Source organism: Sus scrofa, chromosome 17 (assembly GCF_054392235.1).
Source record: "Sus scrofa isolate SSC_HxYL_T2T_F1_AM1 chromosome 17, Sscrofa_HxYL_maternal_Yorkshire_Landrace_v2.0, whole genome shotgun sequence".
NCBI lineage: Eukaryota > Metazoa > Chordata > Mammalia > Artiodactyla > Suidae > Sus > Sus scrofa.
In genome coordinates, this window is record NC_139399.1 from 58,861,201 (window position 1) to 58,888,190 (window position 26,990).

Here is a 26,990-nt window from a genome sequence, read left to right on the forward strand (position 1 = left end):
CCCAAATTCATTACATTGTCCAAGGTCGGCGCGGAACGCTGCCAAGCTAAACCTCAGAAACGCCCGGCCGCAGGGAAACAAGGCCCCGCTTGCCAGCAGAGCGAGCGGGCAGGGCCAGCCTTTAAAAGCCCTTTGCATACAAATGCTTGAACTGCGGCCCACTCTGGCCATGGTCCCCATCGAGTCAGCAGAAGAAACAAAAGCTTTCAGCCCAGCAGGACAATGGGGAGTGGCCTGGGGTCTGCGCCTGCCTACGGGGACAGGGTCCGTGACAGCCCAGCCTGAAGATGGAGGGGAGGGGGGAGGAGGGCGGGGAATGCGGGGGAGGGGTAGACGGCCCTGGTCGTTTTTAGCTATCCATCCCTAGCGTGTGTACATGGACGTGAGTTTTAAACACACAATCACTTCCCCTCATGACTGTTAAGGGGGGTCCCTAGAAGCAAAGACTGAGAGCCTTATGCACGAGAGTCACGGAGGAAGCACCTTGAAGAGACAGCAGGCGGGGGAGGCAGGACGCGGCAAGGCAGGAGCTTTGGTAGGATGTCGGCTTAGCAGGAAGCTGGCCTCAGCCTGATCCCACCGGGAGCGCGGGAGCGTGACCTGCACCTGAAGGTAATCTCCTTAAACAGAGAAGGCCCAGCTTTTGTACCCCTGACCCAGTGAGTCATTGGCTACAGGCTGCTGGGGGGCGGGAGGAGGAGCCCATGTAGGGAGTGGTCTCCCCAGGCGGGCGGCTCCCATTGGCCAAAGGCAATTGTGAGAGGGGGCAGCTGTGAGGAGGAGGCAGTTGTAACCTATCAGCAGCTGGGATGCACAGCAGAGGAGGGGGTTGGGGGGAGTTACGGCGCGGGGTGGCGGGGGGTGGGGGGCTTGGCCTGGAAAGGGGTTGCCGGTAAGGCACCTACAGCACCCACCCCATTGACTTATTGCATCATTTCAACCTCCCCAAGTTCGGACCAACCCTTGGAAGAAAAGGAGGAAAAGACTGAATTGAGCTGAGGTTAGGTTTCCAGCACCCTCTCTGCGTTGCAGGGCCCTGAATCCGGGATTTGGAAAATGAGAAATTAAAAGAGAAACGGCACTGGACCCTGGGCTCACGGAGTACAAGTTAGAACTACTTGTAGGATTCTAGAATCTGCGAGACACTGAGGGCAGCACGTCAGCGGCACAGCTCCAAACTCTGAGCGGATTTGCCCGCCTGGGACGCCTCGCAGAGGGAAGACAGGATGGGGCCCAGCTGGAGGACCGGGCTGGGTGGATGAAGTTACAAGGTGAAGAAAGACAAAGCGGCCGGGCCAGGCCTCAGGGGAGGGCCTGGAACATGCCGTGGGAAGATGGCAAGATCTGATCTTGTGAGGAGATGACACAGTGGAGCAGACGTGGGGCGGAAGGTCCTTGGGAAGATGAGGGCCTGGCCTGCTGTCCCCGCTCCAGCTGCCAAAGGCACCAGACCCTGAGCAGGCCCTTTCACCATGCCAAGCTCAAACCCCTCATCTGGGCACAGCACTCTACAATGAGCAAAACACCTATTAACTCAGCATTTTGAAGTGAGTCAAAATTCTTCACAAGAGGAAACCGAGGCTTCGAGCAGTGCATTAACACATGTTGATTAAGCACCTACTGTGTGCCAGGCACTAATTCAGGTGCCGGGGCTACGTGAGTCAGCAAAACAGAACCCCCTGCCAACATGAACATATATTCAAGTGGGCCAGGAGTGAGGTGGAAAAGAAATGATAAAGCAGGGAATGGAGAAGCAGGGCGTGGAAGTTGCCATTAAAAGCTGGATGGTGAGAGACAGGAGAACGCCAGCCTTGGAGTTAGGCAGGTTTGGAGTTCAGATCTCAGCTGTGCCAGGTACTCAAGGCAGAGGCTTGGGCTAAGGACGTGGGCTCCCTGAGCCTCGGATTCCTCACCTAGGAAAAGGAGGCTGCTGTGAGAAGGGTGTGGCTCGTGTGGGCTGAAGAAAGGGCTTTTACGTGAAACTAAGGCAGAGGCAACACGCTTTACACTGTACTTCGAGCAATATCAGCATCAGCATCAACTGCGAGCCTTGTTAGAATGCAGGTGCCAGGCTGCCTGCGGTCTTTGATGCTGTAGTCTGGGGGATGGACCTGGGAACCTTCATTCTGCTGTTGAGAATCCCTGACCTGGGCCTGGGTGTGGGGTTAAGGAGCCTGTGGCTGCCTCCCTGATGAAGACTCAAAGGTCCCCAGAGTAGGAATGCCCTTAAAGACCACACAGCTCAGCAAAGGGCTCCCAGGATGCAGACAAAGACGCTGAAGACCAGAGAAGCGGAGTGACGTGCCAAGGCCACATGGCTGGCCAGCAGCAGAGCTGGGGCGGGGATGGTTGACAGAGGGATGAAGAGGTAACAGCAGATAACAAGCAGTCAGGCCCCAGATGGAGGTGGTTGGGTCAGCGTGAGAGTTAAATTTCATCCTGGGAATCTTATCCTTCTGGGCTGGGAGATGGATGAGAGTTTCCTTCCTGTTGGAGAGCGTTAAACGACCTCTCTGGACTCCTACTCACTTAATTCCCTGGTGAAAAGGGAGCCTGCCCTTGGACACACTCTGACCAGCCCAGGGCACCCTAGCCTTTCAGTGAGCCCCTTCCTGCAGCCCAGTGGACTTGCTGAGCCCCTGTGTGTGCCAGTGTGGGACACACCACCGGTATCAGATGCACTGAAATCTGATTTCTCAACCTCGATGCATACTAGAATCACCATAGGAGCTTTGCAAAAATACCAATTCCTGGCTCCTAGCCCTAGAGATTCTGATTTAATTGGTCTGGGGGGGTGGCCTGGCATTGGGATTCTTCAAAGATCCTCAGATGATTCTCACGTGCAGCCAAGCCTGGGTTAGCTGTGCACAAGAAGACATCAAATCATGCGGGTTCAAAGCGAGACGGCGCCCGCCCTTCCGGCGCTCCTTCAAGTCTTCTGACTCCCTTTAGGGGAAAGTCCCTGTTTGAAGCTAATGAGACTTTCATGCCTTTCTAACACATGGAGGTCTCCCCTCTGAGCCCAAAGAGAGCAGGTGTCAGGCTCCAGCATCTGGCTAGAGTTTCATAATGTGATTTATGGCAAGTGACATCAATTCTCCATGACATCAAATTTCCTCTTAAATCAACAGGACTGAAGTAAAATAAATGAATTAATTTAAAGAAGCATATTAAGCAAACCCTATTTCAGGTTTCTCCTCTGCAGCCAGTGGTGGTTTATGACCCAAGCGGGTCCTCTCATGTCTGCCTCTGGCCACAGGGATTGGTTCAGAGATGAGAACATGAACCAAGTGTGTCCAGTCAGAGCCAACCCTGGGACTTTTACTGGAATAGCCAGGGAAGAGGGCCTCTCTTTGTGATGGGAGGATAAAGTTCAGAGAAGATGTCAGTTAAGAGAGGGGAAGTGACCTGTCTGAGGCTCCAGGCACTAGTGGAGGAGCTGGGATTTGAACCAAGTCCATCTGCCCCCAAAGGTAGTGCAATTTCCAACTAAATCATATTTCTGGTGACTTTGCTGGGATCTTTCATTTAGAAACCTCCCTCAGAACTTCTGTTTCCTGGATTTAGAGGCTTCACATGTGACATTTGCTTTAGGAAAACTCAATAGCACCCGGTAAAAGATAACCCAAGTGGGTACCTTTAAAAAGCTGATAGAAGACGCTAATTATCATTCAATACATTCTGAGCACCAGAGAAGATCCTTGGCTGCTTGGAAAGAATTCCGTACCCTTGTTCCTTTCCATTTGAGATGATAAGAGCCTTCTGGGTGGAGTTCCAGCTAGACATTTCAAACCCTCTCACCCACCCATATTTGCTTCCTGCCAACTGTGACTAACCTCTGAATTCTTCCATCCATCAATTCATTCACCACAATCCTACAGAGTGTTTACATGGAGGGAGGCACAGTGCTAGGTTCAGGAGAGACAGATGAACCCAGCAGACAAGTCCTGCCATCAAGGGAGCTCACAGGCCACATGCGGGAGGGGAAGGCAGGGTAATTAGATACTTACCAACATGGACGTGAAACTACAGGGAGACAGGGGCCAGCCAAGAGAGGCCCACAGAACTTTGAAAACCATATCCAGGGTCGGGGGGGGGGGCGTTGACCTATTTATACATCATAGAAGGCTTCCCGGAGGAGGTGACATCCAATCTGGGAGCTTCAGGATGAGCAGGCAAGAAGTGAGTGAAGAGGAGAGGAAAAGGGATGCCAGGGAAAGCCTGCACAAAGGCCTGAAGCCGAAAGGAATTTAGTATGAGATCAGTGTGGCTGGATCCAGGGAGCCGGGAGACTGTGGTGAGAGATGAAGCCAGAGAGATGGGGGGCCTGACAGCATGGAGCCTTGCAGCCTCTCCTTCCACCCCCTTCTCCAGCAAATCGAGTGGAAATCACCCACGTCTTCCCTCCTCCCTTCCATCAGAAAGACGTGAAGAACCCCGCCGCCCTGATGATTTCTGGAAGTTGAAAAATATAACAAGACATCCACACAATTGGGGTTCTCTAACAATCTGGGATGTTTGAACTACTTAAGGAGAAAAGGGAGAGAAAGGTAAGAAGCTCAAGAACAAGAGAAAGAAGCCAGCGAGGGAGAGCTCTGGGGAGAAGGAGACGCGGGCGTGCTGATTCAGGGCTGGGAGCCGGGGCTGACAGCTTGGGGTCAAACACTGCCCTGTCCCCGCCCCCCAGCTGCACCCTTGCATGTGTTACTCTATCTCCCTGGGGTTCAGTTTCCGCATCTGTAAAATGGGGGTGATATTCCCATAGGGTGTTGTGAAGGCTACCTAAATTCATGTCTGTGTGAACGGTGTAGGGGTGTTAGCTGGGGGTGGGGGGTTGCTAGAGAAATAGGCCGGGTCGTGCCCTGTAAAGTCCTCAGAGTCCCCAGGAGGCCTGGGCTCAGCCTGGACAGCTGGAGGGTGAGCAGAACATGAGGGGGCGGGGGGCCCTCAGTGATGGGACAGACTTTGGAGGGCAGCTAAGAAACCTTCCTGGGGGGAATTCCGTTGTGGCTCAGTGGTTAACGAATCCAACTAGGAACCAGGAGGTTGTGGGTTCGATCCCTGGCCTTGCTCAGTGGGTCGGGATCCGGCGTTGCCGTGAGCTGTGGTGTAGGTTGCAGACGCGGCTCAGATCCCGCATTGCTGAGGCTCTGGCATAGGCCGGTGGCTGCAGCTCTGATTCGACCCCTAGCCTGGGAACCTCCATATGCCACGGGAGCAGCCCAAGAAATGGCAAAAAGACAAAAAAAAGAAAAGAAAAGAAAAGAAACCTTCCTGGGAAACTTAGACTCCTCCTCCGGGAGGAAGAGTGTCTCATATCTGGGAGGGGGAGCCAGGTTCTGCATTTTTCTGAGTGAAAGGGAAAAAAGCCTCCCGCCCTTCTTCTGAGGAACCTCCAGTTCAGGGAAGAGTATCCCCAGAGTGATGAACTTTGGAATCCACAAGCAGAGAGCAAGGGGATCTAATGATAAATTCTTGAAAGAAATACCAGGGCCCACTGTGGGGCTTAGAACGACAAGCTTGGGAAGTCAAGGGAAGGGCATTTAAGCAGAGTTTTAAAGGATAAATCAAGGACGCCAAAGGGTAGGGGCTACAAAATTGTTCTAGTCAGCACAGCATGTGCAAAGGCCCTGAGGTGAGGCCCAGAATACTGTCCTGAGGATCTGAGGGAGGAGAGAAGGAGCCACGTAATGTGTGTAATGTGGAGGTGGGGTGGGAGTTTTCACAGGCCCTTAGTGCGCCGCTAAGGATTTGGGAAATTACCTTGAGAACGATGAAAGGCCATGGAGAGAGAGGTGAATGCCTCTTCCTACCTCTGCTCCCCTCCCACATCCAAAAGCCACATCCAAAAGCATCAGGAGGGAGGATGTGATTGGAGATGGGCTCTGCCTGGAAGGACTAGAGAGCTTGAAAAACTCTAAAATTGTATCAGAATGGGCAATGGTCATTCATTCATTCATTCAACAAATAGTAACTACTAAATGCTACGCACAATTTTAGCACTGGGAAGACAGAAGTACCCCCTGACCAATGCTGTATCTAGGGGAGCTTATAAAGTAGTGGGATGAGACAGATGAGAGCCAGATAAATAGATACCATCCTTGGTGGGGGAAGGGCTATGAGCAAAGACAGGTAAAGGAAGGTAGTGTGAGGCTCGGGGGGGCAAGAGTACCCTTTACTAGGGGGTATGACCCCTTACTGGAGGGTACGACCCAGCAAACTGTCGCCACAGACCCCCTTTTCCACCGAGTGCCCCTCAGGCCCATTATTTGCACCACTGTAAGCAGAGTTTAAAGATGGCTTTTTAGCACCTCTCCACCCCACGATCAATGAAGCTCCCCTCCAGCTGGCACCAGGAGTGCATTTATGGTGACCGCAGCGACCAATGGTTCTACTTTCCCACGTGCTGCTGCCAGCCACATGTGGGGAAGCCACAAGCCCCTGGCACTTGGTTCTCACCCTTGACTGACACCGCTTGTCTTTCTCTGGGTAAGAGGGTGGTGAGGTTATCCAGGTGTCCCCTCCCCCGCCGGGGCTTGGCAGGGCCGCATCTCTGGGCCTGTTCCAGGCCAACCAGCGAGAAGAAGAGGTGGGTTTAGGCGGAGTCAACAACAGGCTCCAGGGTCTTTGGCCAGGGTCGGGCAGGGGAGTCACTCCTCAGCCACCTTCCTGAGGACCTTGTCCCTTCCACAGGCACCACCTGAGTGGATGGGCTTCTGAAACGGTGAGAGAGAGTTGCTGTCGTGGTGCAGCAGAAACAAATCTGACTAGGAACCATGAGGTTGTGGGTTCGATCCCTGGCTTCCCTCCAGCGTTGCCATGAGCTGTGGTGTAGGTCACAGACGTGGCTCGGACCCGTGTTACTCTGTGATGTAGGCCAGCAGCTATAGCTCTGATTAGACCCCTAGCCTGGGAACCTCCATATGTGGAGGGCTTGGCCCTAAAAAGACAAGAAAAAAGAAAGAAAAAACGACAAGAGAAAGAGGCATAAGGAACAGATCCCTGCTGGCTAAATGGAGGTTTGGGGACCTTCTGTGGCTGGCATTCCTTCAGGAACCCTGCCAGGAGGGGGGGACGATGTAGCGGTGATGACACACACGAGGGATGAGGCCCACAAATAACAAGGCAGGAACAAAAGCTCTGACAACACCAGCGTTCTGAATGTGCCTGCCAGAGTTCCGATCACCAACACCGCTCAAGTGTCCTGACCTTGAACCTCAGGATTCCAGCTCTGACCAGGAACCTGAAACTCAGCATTCCAACCTTGCCCGGCGGAGGTTTCAGTCACGATTATCAATACTCCAGCCACTGCCGAGGATTCTGACTATGGATGGCAGCCTTCTGACCTTGAACCCCAGAGTTGTGACCTCGAATGGTGGTGCTCCAAGAATGAACATCAATCACAGCAGGGATCTTGAGTGGCAGAATTCCAACCCCGCACACCAGAATGCCAGTCCCGGGCACCCGAATCTCCACCAAGAATTTCTGAAACCTGGAGCCTTCCAGCCTGAATGTGTAGAGCCTAACATCACTCCACAAGGATATAAAGTTGAAATCTACACAAACTCTTCCGCAGGCCCACAGCCCCTGGTAATAAGCCAGATTCTTGGATGGCGGTGAAGAGGATGAAGAGAACAGTACGACGAACACCGGCTCATACCAGTGTGCTGCACGCCAGTCGCTTTGCTGAGCACTTGACACGCTGTATCTCGTTCCTTCCCCGGGACCACCCCAGGGAGCTTGTTACTCCCATTTCACAGATGAGCATCTGGAGGCTCAGAGTCAGTTTTGTTTGATGACTCAGTATTCAGTGCATTTTCCAACCACTCCAGCAGATTTTCCTTCCTCTTCTCTTTGGAGGTAAAGTAGGAGGACCTTGGATCCTATCAGCTAATGCATTTAGGACCGACTTGTGAATTTCACGTGGGATAGGCTGCCTTGACTTTTGAGGCCAAGTCCCACCTGTGCGGGACAGTCATTCATTCAACAGACACCTGCCACCCTGTGCTGTGCTTGATGCCAGGAGGAAGGAGAGGAGAGAAGAGACCTGCTGCCTTTGTCACCCAAGCTCTATCACCTTCCTCCCTGCTACCTTCCAGATGGGAGGGTCTCAGAGTTAAGAAAGGATCCCCCCTAGCCATTTCTAGCCCTCAAAGGCTCTATGCTGCAGGGGTCAAAAAGTGGGACCCCAATGGCTGAATATGGTCCCCAGACATGTTCTGTCTGGCTCACTCAAATGTTTTTAATTTTTAAAAAGTTATTTGGCAACATTGAAAAATTGGGATATCTCCCATGAAAACTAAAATTTCTGGCTGGGCCCAGAGCCCAGCCTGGACGCAGAATCTAGCTGAGAGCTGAAGAGCAGCTGCCTCCTTGGATGGGCACGTGTGCTCCACTTCTCCACAGTCCCCACCACTCCCTCCTGCCTCCTGGACACTAAGGCTGAGGGTTGAAAACCACCTCCCAGTCATGAGGCCAGCAAGAGTCTAAAATTTTTAGGCTCGGGGTGGTGGTGGGGTGATTGGCAGGTAGGAACCTGGAAGGAGAGGGAGGGGACTAGGGTACTTGCCTTGGATTTTCATCTGCATGGGGCTTCAAGTGCCCATAGCAAAGGATGAGGGGTATGACGGAGGCTGGGGAGAAGGTTGGGAGTGTCTAAGCCCAGCCACTCCTTGGCACACTCCTCGCAGGGTTCCTGAAGGAATGCCAGCCACAGAAAGTCCCCAAACCTCCACTGAGCCAGCAGGGGTCTGCTACTTATGCGTCTTTCTCTTACAGTTTCTGATGCCCATCTGCTCAGGTGGTGCTGGTGGAGGTGACAAGGTCCTCAGGAAGGTGGCCAAAGAATGATTCCCCTGCTCACCCTGGCCAGGGGCACAGTTACTGCATGAACAGGCGAGGGTGTCATCAGAGGCCTGAGTGAGGTAAGGTTTGGGTTGGTCCCTTTTTCCTCTCTCCCTCTTGAGAAAAGGAAGGAGAAGGAAAACCCACAGCATGAATGAAGCAGCTGCACTTGGCCAGCACACCTGTCTTTTCAGCAGCCCTGTTTAGGAAGTTACCACGCCCATTTTCCAGGTAAGGAAGCTGAGGCCCAGAAAGATGATAGGTCTGTCTGTCCAGGATCTTAGAGCTCATATGTTGTGGTGTGGGGATTATGAACCCAGCTTCCAGAGTTCCAAGCCAGAGTTCTTTCCTCTCATCCTACCAAGGAGCTGGCACATGAGGAGAGGAAAGACGCTGGTGAAGAGGAGGGGTAAGTCATCTGCCCCGAGCGGGGCTAATCTCAAAATAAACCAAAGAGACATTTTATCACAGAATGAACGGAAATGCCATCAAGTCCAAACTGCTTGTTCAAGGTCAGGGAGGGCCTTTCAGAAGAGGTGCTATATGAGCCAAGATCCGAAGGATGAGAAGGGGCAGCTGGCATTGCAAGATACAGAGCCAGAGGCCCAGAGAGGTTAAGTGATTTGTATAAGGTCACACAGCTAGTTTGTGCCTTTTCTCCCTCCCTCTAGTCCTCCAACGAACTGCCTCAGATGAAGCCAGCCCCTCCCCTGCATCAGGCCCTGGGGTGACTTTAGAACGCAGGTCAGCTGACTTTCCTGGATAAATGCTGTTGTTACCAAAAGCAACCATAGATAGTAGGTTGTGGTGATGTTCCAATAAAACTTTATTTACAACACAGGGAGCCCCCTACTTTAGAATACAGAAATAAGACACAGCTCTAGACTTTGAGAATATCCTGCTTTGCTTGGGGCAATAAAACAACTTCAGAAAATAGAATACAAGAGGGAGAACGCTAAATGGCAAAGGAAGGATAGAAACAGAATTTGCACAAGATCACTTCTGCAGCCCAGGGAGAAGAGAAATCAAGCTCAGGTTCTCAGAAAGGGTCACCTGTTTCCCTCTTTGACCTTGGCTTGTTATTCTCTATTAAAACACCTTTCCTCTTTCCTTCCCAGCATACATAGTACATTTTGTGCTTATTCTTTAATTTTTTATTTGTTTAATGTCCATGTCCCTCCAGCGGACTCTAAGCTCCACAATGGCTATGGATTATTTTTGCCATCTTACAATTATTCTCTCCTTTATTGGTAACAATATTTCAGTTTTTCTTTGAAGAACCACCTCTTCCCATTCTCAGTCTCATGCCAGAGCCAGCCATTGTCATGTGACCCAGACCCAGCTAAGTGATTGGCTTAGGGATGGGCCAATGAAAATCAGCTCTGCTCTGAGATTTTGTGGGAAATATTGGGAAAGAGACTTGCTTTTTCCCCAGGATGGAAGCCTGGAGTTTCTAGGTACTATCTTTCCATCCATGTGTGTATAGCCTGCTGAGAACCCAATATGGGTAAGAAGGGACTTATATAGAGTAGAGACCAATTCTTGATGATATATTTAAGCCCCTGGATCTAGCCCTGCCTGAAGCCTCACCTAACCCAGGACTTTTCAGTAACTTCTTCTTTTTTTTTTTTTTTTTTTTTTTTTTTTTTGGCTTAAGTCCATTTGGGCTGCATTTTTGTCACCTGCAACCAAAACAATCCTAACTAAGAGATACACAAGTGTTTCTCAAGCACCCTGCACAGTGCCTGGCATATAGTAACATGCAATAAACATTTGTCACATAAAAAACAGATGGTATTGAAGCAGGACCTCAAACATGCACAAATACCACCATAACGTTATAACAACCAGAGAAGCCTAGAAAGGAGACTAATATTGTCCTTTTATCTTTTTAGGGCCATACCCATGGCATATGGCGGTTCCCAGGCTAGGGGCTGAATCAGAGCTATAGCTGCCAGACTATGCCACAGCCATAGCAACAGCAGATCCTTAACCCACTGAGCGAGGCCAGGGATTGAACCCATGTCATGGCTACTAGTCAGGTTTGTTACCACTGAGCCACAAAGGGAGTTCCTCAGTCAGTATTTCAAGGAAGAATAAAAGATGGGTAGACGTATCCATGGCATAAGAGATAAAAGAAAGTTGATCCATACCAAGAGACAGTGGGAATTCCAGACACACTAAAGGCTGGCTCAGCTATCTTTTCTCTGCCTTCCTTTCTGCTTCTCACCAGCCCCTAGCATGGCAGTCCTGGGCTGCCTCTTCAGTACACTGGGTCTACAATGCCAGCTAAGCAATGCGAGCGAAGGTCAAGGGCCCCAAGGAGCACACAGGCTGTGGAAAGACTCAGGGCTTGGGCCTAGGTAGCAATTAGTGAAATATGATGGTCTATTTTTAGACGTTATTTGATTCCAGGTCCATTACCTGACGGCTGTGAATGATGATGGAGAATTGGCAAAGGGAACATTATTCTCTCAAAGACGGTATCTGCCTGCCAGGCCACGGTGGGCAATTACGGTGGAGCCCGGCCTTGCTGCAGAGCAAAAATGGAACAGTCAGGGTGTGAGGGAACACCTCCAATGTCTAATTTAATCATGGCTCCTTGCTGTGAATGGAAGGCCAGAAGTCACTTCTTCCTGGCCTAGGAAGCATGTGGATGGTAATGAGCAGGTAGAGACAAGGAAGGTGGGAGGGGACTGGAGAAAGTACACCTTGGAGACCCTTGCCATGTAAGGGAGACCCTCTCTGAGCAGTCATCATAAGATCATGCAAGTGTGCTCATTTATTCACTCAACAAACGTTTGCCAACACTTAACTGCAATGAAACTAATCATAATAATAACAGCAATAATGAACTTGTACTGGACACTTGCTGAGCACCAGGGACTGCTCCAAATGCTTCCTATAGAACTGTCACAACAACTCTGGTGGTTGTGAGGCTCCCCAAACTACAGATCAGGAAACTGAAGCCCAGAGAAATTAAGTCATTCTCCCAAGGGCACACAGCTTGAATCATCGAGCTAGGATTTGAATCAGTGCAGAGCCTGATCTTTTAAGCATTCCTGTCTCTCTGTGGGCCAGGCCTGGCATCCACAGAATAACTCTCAAGCTAGTCTTCACAGTGTTTTGTGCGGGAAAAGGTATGAACATCAGGTTTTCTGAGCACAGAGGAGGGAGCAGGCAGCGCTGCCTGAAGGCGGTGTGAGGAGTGGAGGGAGGGAGAAGCTGGGCCTTGAAGGGTGCGTGGAGAGAGGCTGCAGGCAGACAAGGGGAAGAGGGGGGCGCAATGCAGAGCAATCAGCTTGCACCAAAGTGCAGAGCAGGATCTGGGAAGGATGGAGTATTCCGGGAAGGCAAAAAGGTGGGTGTGGTGTGAGCGGAGGGTACCCTAGAGAGAGGACAGGAGGAGATGAAGGTGGAGAGGTCAGGCTGAGGAGTCTGGACTTTATCCTGGGGGCGGTGAGAACCATGGAGGGCTTTTAGAAGGGATGATAAGCGCAAGCAGATTACACTTGAGAAAGCTGGCTTGGGTTCTCTGCAGAGGATGGACTAGAGGGGGGAGAGCTGGAAGCAGGGAGGCCAGTGCAGAGGTTCAGACTCAGAGGAAAGGCCAAAATTCTACAGCAACGAAGTCCTCCCTCTGATCTTACCTCCTCAGCTACCCACTCTCACTCCACTCTAGCCACATGTCTTGATTGTCCCAGACATGTTCCTGCCCCAGGGCCTTAGCATGTGCTGTTTCTCCATCAGAAACACTCTTTGAGGGGAGTTCCCGTCGTGGCGCAGTGGTTAACGAATCCGACTAGGAACCATGAGGTTGCGGGTTCGGTCCCTGCCCTTGCTCAGTGGGTTAACGATCCGGCGTTGCCGTGAGCTGTGGTGTAGGTTGCAGACACGGCTCGGATCCCGAGTTGCTGTGGCTCTGGTGTAGGCCGGTGGCTACAGCTCCGATTCAACCCCTAGCCTGGGAACCTCCATATGCCGCGGGAGCGGCCCAAGAAATAGCAACAACAACAACAACAACAAAACAACAACAAAAAAGACAAAAGACAAAAAAAAAAAAAAAAAAAAAAAAAGAAACACTCTTTGAATCCGACTAGGAACCATGAGGTTGCAGGTCCAATCACTGGCCTTGCTCGGTAGGTTAAGGATCTGGCATTGCCGTGAGCTATGGTGTAGGTCTCAGATGCGGCTCCCATCTGGCGTTGCTGTGGCTCTGGCATAGGCCAGTGGCAACAGCTCTGATAAGACCCCTAGCTTGGGAACCTCTATATGCTGCGGGTGCAGCCCTCAAAAGACAAAAAGACAAAAAGAAAAAAAAAAAAAAAAAAAAAAGAAAGAAACACTCTTTACCCCTGAAGTCCACATGCCTCCCTCTTCCCCTTCCTGTGGGTTTCTACATAATTGGCACCTTCTCGGTGAGGCCTTTTCTGCCCAGCCTGGTTAACCCTCCCATTGAACCACTCCTGCCCCTCCCCTGTTGACCTTCCTTCGTGGCACCTATCACCAAGCACGATATTGCATATTTATCTCATCTTGTCATTTCACCCACAAATACTTCAGGAGGTATCTCTAAAACATAAATGTTTTAAAACATCATCACAATAGCAATAATCACACCTAAAAATAGCATTAATTCCTTAATAACCTCAAATATCTAGTTATCATTCATCTTCCTCCCACTGTCCCATGATTTGTTTGTCACAGTTGTTCAGGTCCAAGAAGTAAATGTATTTTTTCATTTTTTTGAATGGTCTTACTCTCTGCCCTACTGGCATATCCATGCCATAAATGCTGAAATCTTTGGGGTTTGGGGCAGGGGGCTGGCCAGGCCCAAGGCATGTGGAAGCTCCTGGGCCAGGAATCAAACCCACGCCACAGCAGCAACCTGGGCTATTGCAGTGACAACAGCAGATCCTTAAACCACTGCACCCCTAGGGAACTCCTGGAATCTTCTTTTTGTTCTCTGCTATGTCTGCAACATCCAGCACAGTTCTTGGCACACAACAGGTGCTCAACAAATCTTGTTAAATGAATGAATACAAACAATCCTAGTAGTAACAGCTATTATTGATCTTGTGGGTATTAGGCGTTTATTATTATTTACTATACTATGTCATCTAATCCTCACAACCTCTTTATAAGGTAGGGGCTGTGATTGGACCCATTTTACAGAAGGGGAAAAGGCTCAAAGGCTCACAGCTAGAACATGGCCAGGGCCTAAGATCCATCACATAGCCTGGGCATCTGTGGCTACTGAAGGAGGTTTGGTGGCTGCCCAGGAACCCCACATCCCACACACATCCCCCTTCCAGCCACTTTCCATTGGCTTCCCAGCTATCACCCTCTTCCAAGCAGCCATCCTCTGTGGACTGCAATACTGCAACATCCTCTCGGCAGCTGTTCATCTTTTATTTTTCTATTGCCCACTCCTTCTGCAACATCTAGTAGGGAGAGGCCAGGGATGCTGCTAAACATCTTATAATGCACAGGACAGCCCCCCACAACAGAGAATTATCCCTTCCCAGATGTCAACATGAGGTTGAGAAACCAGACATGTTCTGTATCCAGAGATGAGATGAGAGTCTGGATGAGATGCGAGTCAGGCTTCTAGAAATGTGTTAGTAATAGTGAGAGTCCCAAAGTTTGTTTAAAAAAAAATTCCTACCATGCACAAAAATAAACTCAAAATGGCTGAAAGACTTAAATATAAGACAGGACACCATCAAACTCCTGGAAGAGAACATAGGCAAAATACTCTCTGACATCAACATCATGAATATTTTCTCAGGTCAGTCTCCCAAAGCAATAGGAATTAGAGCAAAAATAAACCCATGGGACCTAATCAAACTGAAAAGCTTTTGCACAGCAAAGGAAACCAAAAAGAAAACAAAAATACAACTTTCAGAATGGGAGGAAATAGTTTCAAATGATGCAACCGACAAGGGCTTAATCTCTAGAATATATAAGCAACTTATACAACCCAACAGCAAAAAAACCAATCAATCAATGGAAAAATGGGCAAAACACCTGAATAGACATTTCTCCAAGGAAGATATACAGATGGCCAACAAACACATGAAAAAATGCTCAACATCATTGCTTATAAGAGAAATGCAAATCAAAACTACCATGAGATACCACCTCACACCAATCAGAACAGCCATCATTAATAAATCCACAAATAACAAGTGCTGGAGGGGTTGTGGAGAAAAGGGAACCCTCCTGCACTGCTGGTGGGAATGTAAACTGGTACAGCCACTATGGAGAACAGTTTGGAGATACCTTAGAAATCTATACATAGAACTTCCATATGACCCCATGATCCCACTCTTGGGCATATATCCGGACAAAACTCTACTTAAAAGAGATACATGCACCCGCATGTTCATTGCAGCACTATTCACAATAGCCAGGACATGGAAACAACCCAAATGTCCATAGACAGATGATTGGATTCGGAAGATGTGGTATATATACACAATGGAATACTACTCAGCCATAAAAAAGAATGACATAATGCCATTTGCAGCAACATGGATGGAACTAGAGAATGTCATACTGAGTGAAATGAGCCAGAAAGACAAAGACAAATACCATATGATATCACTTATAACTGGAATCTAATATCCAGCACAAATGAACATCTCCACAGAAAAGAAAATCATGGACTTGGAAAACAGACTTGTGGCTGCCTGATGGGAGAAGGAGGGAGTGGGAGGGATCGGGAGCTTGGGATTATCAGACACAACTTAGAATAGATTTACAAGGAGATCCTGCTGAGTAGCATTGAGAATTATGTCTAGATACTCATGTTGCAACAGAACAAAGGGTGGGGAAAAATGTAATTGTAATGTATACATGTAGGGATAACTTGATCCCCTTGCTGTATAGTGGGGAAAAAAAAAAACTTAAAAAAAAATTCCTTTTTTCACTGATTAGTATGTATTCTCCGCCATCTCTAAGATAACATCATTCATTCATTCAATAGGAGTTTCCCTGTGGTGCAGCGGGTTAAGGATCCAACATTGTCACTGCAGTGGCCCAGGTTGCTGCCATGGTGCGAGTTCTATCCCTGGCCCAGGAAACCTTAAAAAATGTGGTGGGTGTGGCCAAAAAAATACAACTGAAAAAAATTCCCACTGAGATCAGTAACAAGACAGGGATGTCCGCTCTTGTCACTACTCTTCAACATAGTTTTGGAAGTTCTAGCCACAGCAATCAGAGAAGTAAAAGAAATAAAAGGAATCCAAATTGGAAAGGAAGAAGTAAAACTATCACTATTTGCAAATGACATGATACTATACCTAGAGAATCCTAAAGACTCTACCAGAACACCATTAGAGCTCATCCATGAATTTGGCAAAGTTGCAGGATACAAAATTAATACACAGAAATCGACAGCATTTCTATACTCTAACAATGAAAGATCAAAAAGAGAAATTAGGGGAGCAATCCCATTTATCATCGCATCCAAAAAAATAAAATACTTAAGAATAAACCTGGGGAGTTCCCGTCGTAGTGCAGTGGTTAACGAATCTGACTAGGAACCAAGAGGTTGCAGGTTCGATCCCTGGCCTTGCTCAGTGGGTTAAGGATCTGGTGTTGCCGTGAGCTGTGGTGTAGGTCGCAGACGCAGCTGGAACTGGCGTTGCTGTGGCTGTGGCATAGGCCGGTGGCTATAGCTCTGATTAGACCCCTAGCCTGGGAACCTCCATATGCTGCAGGAGTGGCTCAAGAAAAGGCAAAAAGACAAAAAAAAAAAAAAAAAAAAAAAAGAATAAACCTACCTAAAGAGACAAAAGACCTGTACTCTGAAAACTATAAGACACTGATCAAAGAAATCAAAGATGACACAAATAGATGGAAAGACATACCATGCTCTTGGATTGGAAGAGTCAATATTATCAAAATGACTATACTACACAAGGCAATCTACAGATTCAATGCAATCCTATCAAATTACCAAGGACGTTTTTCACAGAACTTGAACAAAATAGTTTAAAGTTTGTTTGGAAGCACAACAGACCCAGAATAGCCAAAGACATCCTGAAAAAGAAAAATGGAGCTGGAGGAATCAGGCTCCCTGACTTCAGACTATACTACAATGCAATAGTCATCAAAAATGTATGGTACTGGCACAAAGACGGACATATAGATCAGTGGAACAGGATAGAAAGCCCAGAATTAAACCCACGTATCTATAGCCAACTAATCCATGACAAAGGAGGCAAGAATATACAATGGAGAAAAGATAGCCTGTTCAATAAATGGTGCTGGGAAAACTGGACAGCCACATGCAAAAGAATGAAATTAGAACACTCTCTAACACCATACACAAAAATAAACTCCAAATGGATTAAAGACCTAGATATAAGACCAGACACTATGAAACCGTTAGAGGAAAACATAGGCCAAACACTCTCTGACATAAGCCACAGCAGCATCTTCTCAGATCCACCCCTTAGAGTAATGACAGTAAAAACAAAAATAAACAAATGGGACCTAATCAAACTTGAAAGTTGCTACACAGCAAAAGAAACCCTAAACAAAATGAAAAGACAACCCACAGAATGGGAGAAAATCTTTGCAAATGAATTGACTGACAAGGGATTAATCTCCAAAATTTATAAACACCTCCTACAGCTCAAAACCAAAAAAGCAAACAACCCTATCAAAAAATGGGTGGAAGATCTAAACAGACAACTCTCCAAAGAAGACATATGGATGGCCAAAAAACACATGAAAAGATGTTCAACATCACTCATTATTAGAGAAATGCAAATCAAAACCACTATGAGGTACCACCTTACACCAGCCAGAATGGCCATCATCAAAAAGTCTACAAACAATTAAGTGCTGGAGAGGGTGTGGAGAAAAAGGAACCCTGTTACACTGCTGGTGGGATTGTAAGTTGGTGAAACCACTATGGAAAACAGTATGGATATGCCTCAGAAAACTAAAAATAGAGCTACCATTTGATCCAGCAATCCCACTCCTAGGCATCTATTCAGAGAAAACCATGACTCAAAAAGACACATGTACTCCGATGTTCATTGCAGCACTATATGCAATAGCCAAGACATGGAAACAACCTAAATGTCCATTGACAGAGGAGTGGATTAAGAAGATGTGGTACATATACACAATGGAATATTACTCAGCCATTAAAAGGAAAGAAATACTAGCATTTTTAGCAACATGGATGGACCTAGAAATTATCATGCTAAGTGAAGTCAGCCATACAATGAGACACCAACATCAAATGCTATCACTGACATGTGGAATCTGAAAAAAGGACAGACTGAACTTCTTTGCACAACAGATACTGACTCACAGGCTTTGAAAAACGTATGGTTTCCAAATGAGACAGGTTGGGGCGGGGGTGATGCACTGAGGGTTTGCAATGGAAATGCTGTAAAATTTGGTCGTGATGATTGTTGTACATCTATAAATGTAATAAAATTCATTAAGTAATTTTTTAAAAATTCCTTTTTTCATTGATTAGTACATATTCTCTGCCATCTCTAAGATAACATCATTCATTCATTCAACAGGAGTTCCCCTGTGGTGCAGCGGGTTAAGGATCCGACGTTGTCACCGCAGTGGCCCAGGTTGCTGCTGTGGCACAAGTTCCATCCCTAGCCCGGAAAACCTTAAAAATGCAGCGGGTGTAGCCAAAAAAATAAAACCACATTCATTTGACAAATATCTATTGAGTGCTTCCTCTCTGGCAGGCACTATTCTAGGCCTCGGGGACATAACTAAACAGACAAAAACCTTGCCCTTGGAGGCTTGTATCCAAGTGGGAGAGAGAAAAGTAAATGCATAATTAGGTAATTTTATGCTGTGCCGGGGGAGGACAATCAAGCAGGAGAGGCGAGTGCAGAGCACTGGGGGACTGTTTTATAGTGGTGGCCAGCGGCTGCCTCGCTAAAAAGATACTTGAGCTGAGATCTGAACAGGTTAGGCAGCGAGTCTCGAGGCTGTCTCTGGGACATCTCTACTGGGCAGAAGGAACAGCAAGTGCAAAGGCCCTGAGGTGGTGAGCGCTCTGGTGTGTTGCAGGAAGACACTGCGAGCAGAATGGAGCAAGGGAGGGGGAGAGAGGTAGGGAAGGAGCTTGGAAGGGTGTTGAGGGAGAGGAAAGATGCCATATCACGGGCCCTGTAGGTGGTGGGGGCGTCGACGTGAAGACTTTGGCTTTTCCTTTGAGTGAGAGGGAGCCGTGGCAGGGGAGTGAGCTAGACCGAGCTGCAGAGGCTCCCGCTGACTGCACGTGGAGGACAGATGGTGAAGGTGGCGGGTGGAAGCTACTGATGGGAAGAGGCTCCTGCCATGGTTCAGGTGGGGGCGGGGCCTGGGTCAGGGAGGCAGCAGGGGCCGGTGAGACATGGTCACATTCTGGACAAGGGTCACTCACCCTGATGTTTCCCATTCTCTCGCTTGCGCTCTACAAAGCTTTCGCAAGTGGAAGAGGAACGGTGGCATCCTGCTGGGTGTGCCAGGAACGGGCCATTATCCTGGCCAACGGTGACAATAGCAGCTGACCCAGGAGGCACCTTCCTGCGTCCTCAGCTCTGTGCACAGAGCTCCACACGTGTCAGGGCCTCGGACTCTCACCTCCCCAGGGCCGGCCCTCCTCAATACCTGCTCTTCTTCCCAACCCTCCCTGGGAGTCAAAGTCACCCAGGACAGCCAGTGATGCTGGGAAACTGGCCACATGCTAAGCAATGACCATCCCTTTCCTCAAACCACTTGCAAAAATTAACTCGAAATGGCTGAAAGGCCTAAAGGCAAGAAGACCTCAAAGTATAAAACGCTCAGAAGAAATCATGGGGGAAAAAGCCTCATGACATTGGATCTGTCAATTGTTGCAAGCACAAGCAATGAAAGAAAACATAGACAAGTTGGACTTCATCCAAATTCAAAACTTCTGTGTGAAAGGGCAACCTACAGACTGGGAGAAAATATTTGCGGGTCATAGAGCTTAAGATAAGGGGTTCCTATCCAGAATACATAAAGAAACTGCTAGGACGGCTACAATTCAAGGATAAAAACCAAACAACCTGATTAGAAAACAGGCAAATTACTTCAATAGCTATTTCTCCAAAGAAGGTGTACACATGGCCCACGAGCATCCGAGAAGGTGCTCAACTCCACTAATTGTTAGAGAAATAAAAATCAAACCACAAGGCGGTACCATTCATGCCCAATAGGATGGTTACTAGAGAGTTCCCGTCGTGGGGCGGGGGGGTGGAAATGAATCTGACTAGGAACCACGAGGAGGGTTGCTATAAACAAAACCAAACCAGAAAAACACCAAAACACTAAAATCCAACAACCTGGAAAATAACAAGTGTTGGTGAGGATGTGGAGAAATCAGAACGCGAGCGCACTCCTGGTCAGAAGGTAAAACGGGGTAGCTCCTAAGAAAGATAGCAGGGCAATTCCTCAGAACATTAACAAAAGAACTACCACATCAATCAGCAGTGCCACTGCTGGATATACACCCAAAAGAACTGAAAGCAGGGTCTCCCAGAGGTATTTAGACAGCCAGGTTCCTAGCAGTGTTATTCTCCAAAGAGCCAAAAGGTGGAAGCAACCCAAGTGTCCATCGCCAGATGAATGGCTAAACAAAATGTGGAGGGCACACGCCACGGACTGTTTATTCAGCCTTAGAAAGGGAGGCAGTGCTGACGCATGCTACAGCAGGGATGAACCTCGAGGGTATCGGCGCTAAGTGAAACAAGCCTGTCATGAAAAGACAAAGGCTCTGCATAGTCAAATTCCTATGAAGGGGATGCCAGGGCCTGAGGGGGTTATTGTTTCACGGGTACAGAGTTGCAATTTTGCAAGATAAAAAAGCTCTGGCGATTGGATGCACAATAACAAGAATGTACGTAACACTAATGAGCGTTCACTTAAAAATGGTTAAGATGGTACATTTTATCTTCTCTGTGTTCTACCATAAATCAGAAAGAAGCTACCCAGAGGCTGTGTCTCAGTTGTAGGTGTGGGCATGGGTGTTTGTCGAAGCTCAGAGGATCAGACAGGGGTGAGCCCCCTGTACTGCGAAGCGCTCCCGGTTTATTCTCCCCACTCCCAGCCTTACTGGGGTGAGGCGCCTTGTGGGTTCACACCGCCAGAAGCGGTGGGGGTGGACTCTGAACCCAGGCCATACCCGTACCCGCAGGCGTATGTCTCATACGGTACCATTACGTCTTATTTGTTATTTATGTCATCAGGGAAAATCTGAAAGGAGAGTTGATGCTCAGGATAGGAACGTGTGAAATCCGGCTCCCGCCCCACCCACCTCCAGTTTGGGGGCTGGCTTGTGCCTCTGCTCCTGGCCCCTTCTGGTCATGCCCACCTCTCCCAGAGACACCAAAATTGAAACTATCCCTCCTCAGAGAGAAGGGAGGGCCTTATCTATTTAAATTATCTATCAAAATAATGCTGAACGCTGACCCTGTGTCTCCAACAGTCCCATCCTTGGACTTTGGATCCAAGGTCACAAGGGACCAGGAGCGAGCAACACTCCCAAGTCAGGTGGGAGATGCTGAAGGCCTCTCACCTCAACACTTCAGTTCCCCAAGGTGAAGAGGCATTGCAGAGCTCGCGTCTCACTTCCTGAAGGTCACGAAAAGGGCACAGGGGTCAGGTCATGGGCTCACAGTCAAGGAGTCCTCTCATTCGCTGTGTGACCCTGGGCCAGCCACTTTACCTCTCTGGGCCCGTTTCCACAGTTGCAAGATGAGGATCATCATCCCTCCTTCATGGGGTGACTGTGGGAATCAGATGCTGCGGTGCCTTCGATGCTCCCTGCACTGCACCAGGCACACCAGAAGCAGATTGGTGGCTGCTGCTGCTGCTATTGCTGTTTTCATTTTCTCCAGGAGATGGAGACGAGGCTGACTGAGCCCAGCCAGCCCTGCAATTTCTTCTTTTAAGATGATCCCCGATAGGATCTGGAGGTTTCCCACAGGTCTTTGGTTGCCTCCCCAGAACCAGATCCTAAGACAAGGATCTGAGGAAAGTGGCGTATGTGGGATGTGATCCCAGAAAACACTGTGAGTGAGAGGGGCTATGAGCAGGGAAGGGAAAGAGGCCAAACAGGGTATATGATCAAGCAAGGATTTAGGGGCTTAATTCCTCTGAGGAGCTCTGGGGGCCAGTGTAGACCATGCCCCTCTGAGTTACACCCCCATCCAGGGGAAGGGAGCTGGAGTATTTACACACTTTCCCCATCAGCCATCAGTTGAGGGCTGCTCCCTCCAAGTAGGGCACTAACTCTCTGTCCTTACTGGACTCCACCAGCCAGAGGCAGCTTCTAGGCAAAGAATTGCAGGTGCTGGCCGCTGGGAGGGGGGCTACTGGCACCGAAAACAGAAGAGCTTAAAAGGATATAGGTGGAACCCTGACCATATTTTCTCTATCAGGATTGGGTCCCTGTTCTGCTCCAATTGCCTGTATGATGTTGAGCAAGTTATATAACCCCTCTTTATAACGAGTATGTATCATCTTATAAAAATAGTGAATTTTTGAAAAGAATCTTATTTATCTGGCATGATAGGAGGATTAAATGAAACGACGACAGCTAAAAACAAGACAAAACAGTTTTTGTTGTGGCTCAGTGCGTTAAGAACCCAACTAGTATCAATAAGAATGCGGGTTTGATCCCTGGCCTTGCTCAGTGGGTTAAGGACCCGGTGTTGCTGCAAGCTGCAGTGTAGGTCACAGAGGTGGTTCAGATACCACATTGCTGCAGCTTTGGTGTAGTAGGCGGGCAGCTCCAGTTCCAAGTCAACCCCTAGCCCAGGAACTTCCATGTGGTGCAGATGCGGCCATAAAAAGAAAAAAAAAAAAAAAGCGAAGACAAAACAGAAACCCGTAACAGTTACTGAGGGCTTTCTACGTGCCAAACCCTATTTGAAATGCTTTGCATGCATTAATTCATTTAATCCTGGTAGAGACTGAAAGAGGCAGGCCCTGCTACTGTCCCCCTTTCATGAATGAAGGCACAAGGAGGTGCAGTAGTTTGTCACACATCACATGGTGAGTTAAACTCTGAACTTGGGCGATCCAACTCTGAAATCCATGGCGCTATCAAACGCAGGAAGTACACACAGTGCTAGGTATGGAGTTGGTGTTTAATGCATGCTTGTTCTCTTTCAGTTAATTAAGTTTTGGCCAAACTCCTCCTTTGGCCAGAACCTTTCCCCCCTAAGCGTTTTCACAATCTCTAGCCTTTTGCAGCCTTTCAAAACCCCCGAAAGCCCAGCTGCCAATGTATGATCCTGGGCCAGCATCCTGGAGGAATGAAAAGACCCCCGAAACCTCAATGACAGTAACAATGCAGGCAGAAAAGCCTGAAAACGGCCCCTGATCTTGACTCATGCAAGTTTTTGAAGCACCCTCTGCATCTCCCTTTATCAAATCAGGATACTGGGAGTTCCCATTGTGGCTCAGTGGGTCAAGGACTGGACATAGTGTTCTGTGAGGATACGGCTTCAATCCCTGGCCTCACTCAGTGGGTTAAGGATCTGGCGTTGCCACAAGCTGCAGGTCGCAGATGCAGCTTGGCTCCCATGTTGCCACGGCTGTGGCATAGGCCGGCACCTGCAGCTCTGATTCGACCCCTAGCCCGGGAACCTCCATATACTGCAGGTGCAGCCATAAAAAGAAAAGGGGAAAAAAAAGAAACATTAAAAAAAAAAAGGCAGGATACTGATTTATGAAGCACAGTGTCACTGATTTACAGACTCTATCCTCCAAGCAACCCTGTGAGGTGGCTTCATTTACAGATTAGGAAATGGAAACTACGCGAGGTAACATGATTTGTCTAAAGTCTGGAGCTAGGAAATGTCAGGTCTGTGTGACCCTGCAGCCAGGATTCTGAACCTCTGGCCTATTGTTTTCCAGGAATAAATACGAATATCCAGAATGAACCACCGGAGCCAGCAAGAGCCTCAGCCAGACGATTCACAGCACTGGAGGCGCCCCATGGATTCTGAGTTGGGTTCCCTCCTTTTTTTTTTTTTTTTTGATGATGATAAAACACAAATTCATCTGGATCATGTCAAGGAAGCAGAAGCACCACCCCACTAAAAGCATACAATCCAAAGCGGGCGGGCAGTGATCAGCAGCAACACTGCCATAGGGGATGCTGCCAACCAGGTGTGTAGCTAGAATAGAGGAGTTCGGCGACAACACTAATAATCACTGCTGTCACTTAGAGGATGTTTACCACATGCCAGGCACTGGGCTAAATTCTTTATGCCGATTATCTCTTAATGGCCCTAAGAGGTGAGCTCCATTATAATTCTCATTTTTCAGATGAGGAAAGTAAGACTCAGAGGAGGAAAGGAACGTGCCCAAGATCATGGTCCTGGTAAGCAAGGTGGCCGAGGAATGAACCACACCCGCTGGACTCCAGAGGTGCTTCTTAATCAAATCTGTGGCGGGCAAACTACTAACCAATGTCCCTAAATAAAGACTACTTCCACTGTGAAATATAATCACAAGAACAACCACCACAACAATAATAATTCATATTTATGAGTACTTTCCATTTGCAAATCACATTCACATCTGAAATCTCACTGAATCACCAAGGCAGCCCCAAGAAGGGGCATCTGTACCATCACCACTGGGCGATGAGCTCACTGAAGCTCAAAGAGTTTGAAGGGTCTGTGCCCAAGATTCCGGGATTGAGAAGCACAGGCTTAGGAACCAGAGCAACCTGGGTTCCAACCCTCGCTCTGCCATTTGCATTTCTTCAACAAATACTGACTGAGGACTTAGCTGTGTGAGCTCTGGGAAGAGACTTCCCTTTCAGAGCCCCCGTTTCCTCTCTGTAAATGAATGTTAATATCACTCATCAGACCCATTTCCTTCCACATCTGCAAATGCCAGACACTTGCCTTCCCAGGCTTCCTTGCAGCTAGCACATGAGCATGTGACCTGATCTCGCTAATGGGATCGAAAAAGGAGTCTGCCAGCAGGGAAAGGTTTGCCTCGCAGGAAAAAAAGAAAGAAAAGAAATAGTGGTGCATAAAAGGACAGCCTCTCTTCATTGGTAGGATACTATGTTTCCACATTTGAAGGCTGGAACTGGGCAGCCATATTGTAATGTGAGGCATACAGCCACCTGCAGGAGCTGGAGGAGCAGGAAGACAGAAAGAATCTCAAATCCTAATGGCCCCATGGAACCATTAACCCAAACCCAGCTACCTTGGAACTTCCTGTTAGGTGAAAGGACACATCTTCCTCCTTACGGAAGCCACTTTGAGTTTTCTAGTCTGTGACTTGTAGCCTCAACTGCAGACTTCCTCGACGGAACTGTTGAAGCAATTTCACTGAGTGGGTGGATATAAAGTCCCACTAATCAGAGCCTAGCACAATAACCAGCAGCTACTCTGAACATTAGGAAATTATCTCCCGGGCTTTAACCCTGAGACTATTCCAGGGACTGCAGATTCTCCTGGCCAGGCAAATTCGTCCCCTCTCTGTCCTACTGAGAAAAACCTGTAGAGTTTTCCCAGAAAGCAGAAACTGAGTGGTGGGCCAGCACCGCAAGCCTGTGGCTCGGATGGGGTTGACCCCAGCTTCCAAACAAGAATCAATCACACTGCCTTTTGCCTAATGGATTTTGATTTTCACTCCCCTGATGGGGAAGGCGAGGGCCTGTGCTTTGGTTTGTCTCTGTGTTGCCAGAACATCCATCAATTATTAACAGCGGCAGCTCGGCCTCCTAGCACTGCTATCAGAAGGAAAGGGTTTGGCGCAACTCTGCCCACCCAACCACAGAAAAAGGACTCTGCTCTCTATTATTTATAACAATACGCCCTACCTACCGTGGGTTAGGCACTGTGCTAAATTCTGATGAAAATGACATGATGATGGCCTTGCAAGGCGCGTCTTTTATCTACAGTTTATAGGTAAGAGGCTAGGGCTTGCAGAGATGAAGAACTAGCCTAAAGCCAGAAACTGGGGAGGTGACAGAGCTGGACTTGGAGTCCAGGTCTATCCTTACTCTTAAATATGTGAGGTATGGCCATTTCTCTCTCTCTCTCTCTCTCTTTTTTTTTTTTTTTTTTTTTTTTTTTTGGCCACACTTGTGACATGTGGAAATTCCTGGGTCAGGGATCGAACCTGCGGCACAGCAGCAACCTGAGCCACTGCAGTGACTAACTCTGGATCCTTAACCTGCTGTGCCACTCCTGAGCTCTGGCCATTTCTGTATCTCACAATCACCAAGCAGTGATTCTCCATTTGACTTCTCATTCTGTGACTGCTGAGAAATTTCTATAGACCTGGCTGTTCTGACAAGCAAAGCATCCAAGTTGAGGGGCTGGGTGGGAATGGGAGGGCAAAGAAGAGATGATGGAAAAAGGCCAGAAGGAGTTCCTGTCGTGGTGCAGCGGAAACAAATTCGACTAGGAACCATGAGGTTGCAGGTTTGATCCCTGGCCTCGCTCAGTGGATTCAGGATCTGGCGTTGCCATGAGCTGAAGTATAGGTCGCAGACCCTGCCCAGATCTGGCATTGCTGTGGCTGTGACATAGACAGGTGGCTACAGCTCCGATTGGACCCCTAGCCTGGGAACCTCCATATGCCACGGGGCCCTACAAGGACAAGAGACAAAAGAAAAGAAAAGAAAAGAAAAGAAAGGAAGGAAGGAAGGAAGGAAGGAAGGAAGGAAGGAAAAAAGAAAGAAAGTGGCCAGAGGCAGAGAACTGGGCTGCAGGTGGCCTGGGAGGAAGGAGTGACAGATCCTCAGAGACACGGTGACTGGCTGGTTGCTTGCTCCATTCATTCATTCTCATTCATTCTGGGGACCCTCTGTGCCAGGCACCATGACAGGTGCTGAGAATAGAGAAAGTGAACACAATTCATGACACTTGTATTCTTGTCAGGAAGAAACCGAGAAACACAAGGAAACAAGTATGAATTCAGAATGGCACCTAAATGCTATGTGGGAAAGACACTGCAAGATGCAGCAGTGTGTAAGGGGAGGGAGGCTGTCTAAGACAGGGCTCAGGAAGGTCTCTTTGAGGATGGGGACATTGGAACAGGGACCAGCCATGGGACCATATGGGGAAGAGATTTCCAGGCGACGGGAACAGCAAGTGCAAAGGTTC

The 26,990-nt window shown here is 48.5% G+C and overlaps 1 protein-coding gene and 2 long non-coding RNA genes across 6 annotated transcripts in view; 1 reads left to right on the plus strand and 2 right to left on the minus strand.

Annotated features, from left to right (window-relative positions):
• The window catches only part of KCNB1 (potassium voltage-gated channel subfamily B member 1), a 104,957-nt gene that overhangs the window by 72,919 nt on the left and 5,048 nt on the right, over positions 1–26,990 (minus strand).
• Positions 865–25,906, plus strand: LOC146395357 (uncharacterized). 2 transcript variants are annotated; one of them, XR_014832580.1, is made up of 3 exons: positions 865–4,550; positions 8,801–8,924; positions 23,770–25,906. It is a non-coding gene; the product is annotated as an uncharacterized LOC146395357 (long non-coding RNA). The 2 variants fall into 2 exon arrangements; XR_014832579.1 differs by having other exon boundaries at positions 993–4,550; positions 8,779–8,924.
• LOC146395358 (uncharacterized) lies at positions 10,458–15,789 on the minus strand. The gene is made up of 2 exons (XR_014832577.1): positions 12,928–15,789; positions 10,458–12,601 (listed from the first exon to the last, which is right to left on the minus strand). It is a non-coding gene; the product is annotated as an uncharacterized LOC146395358 (long non-coding RNA).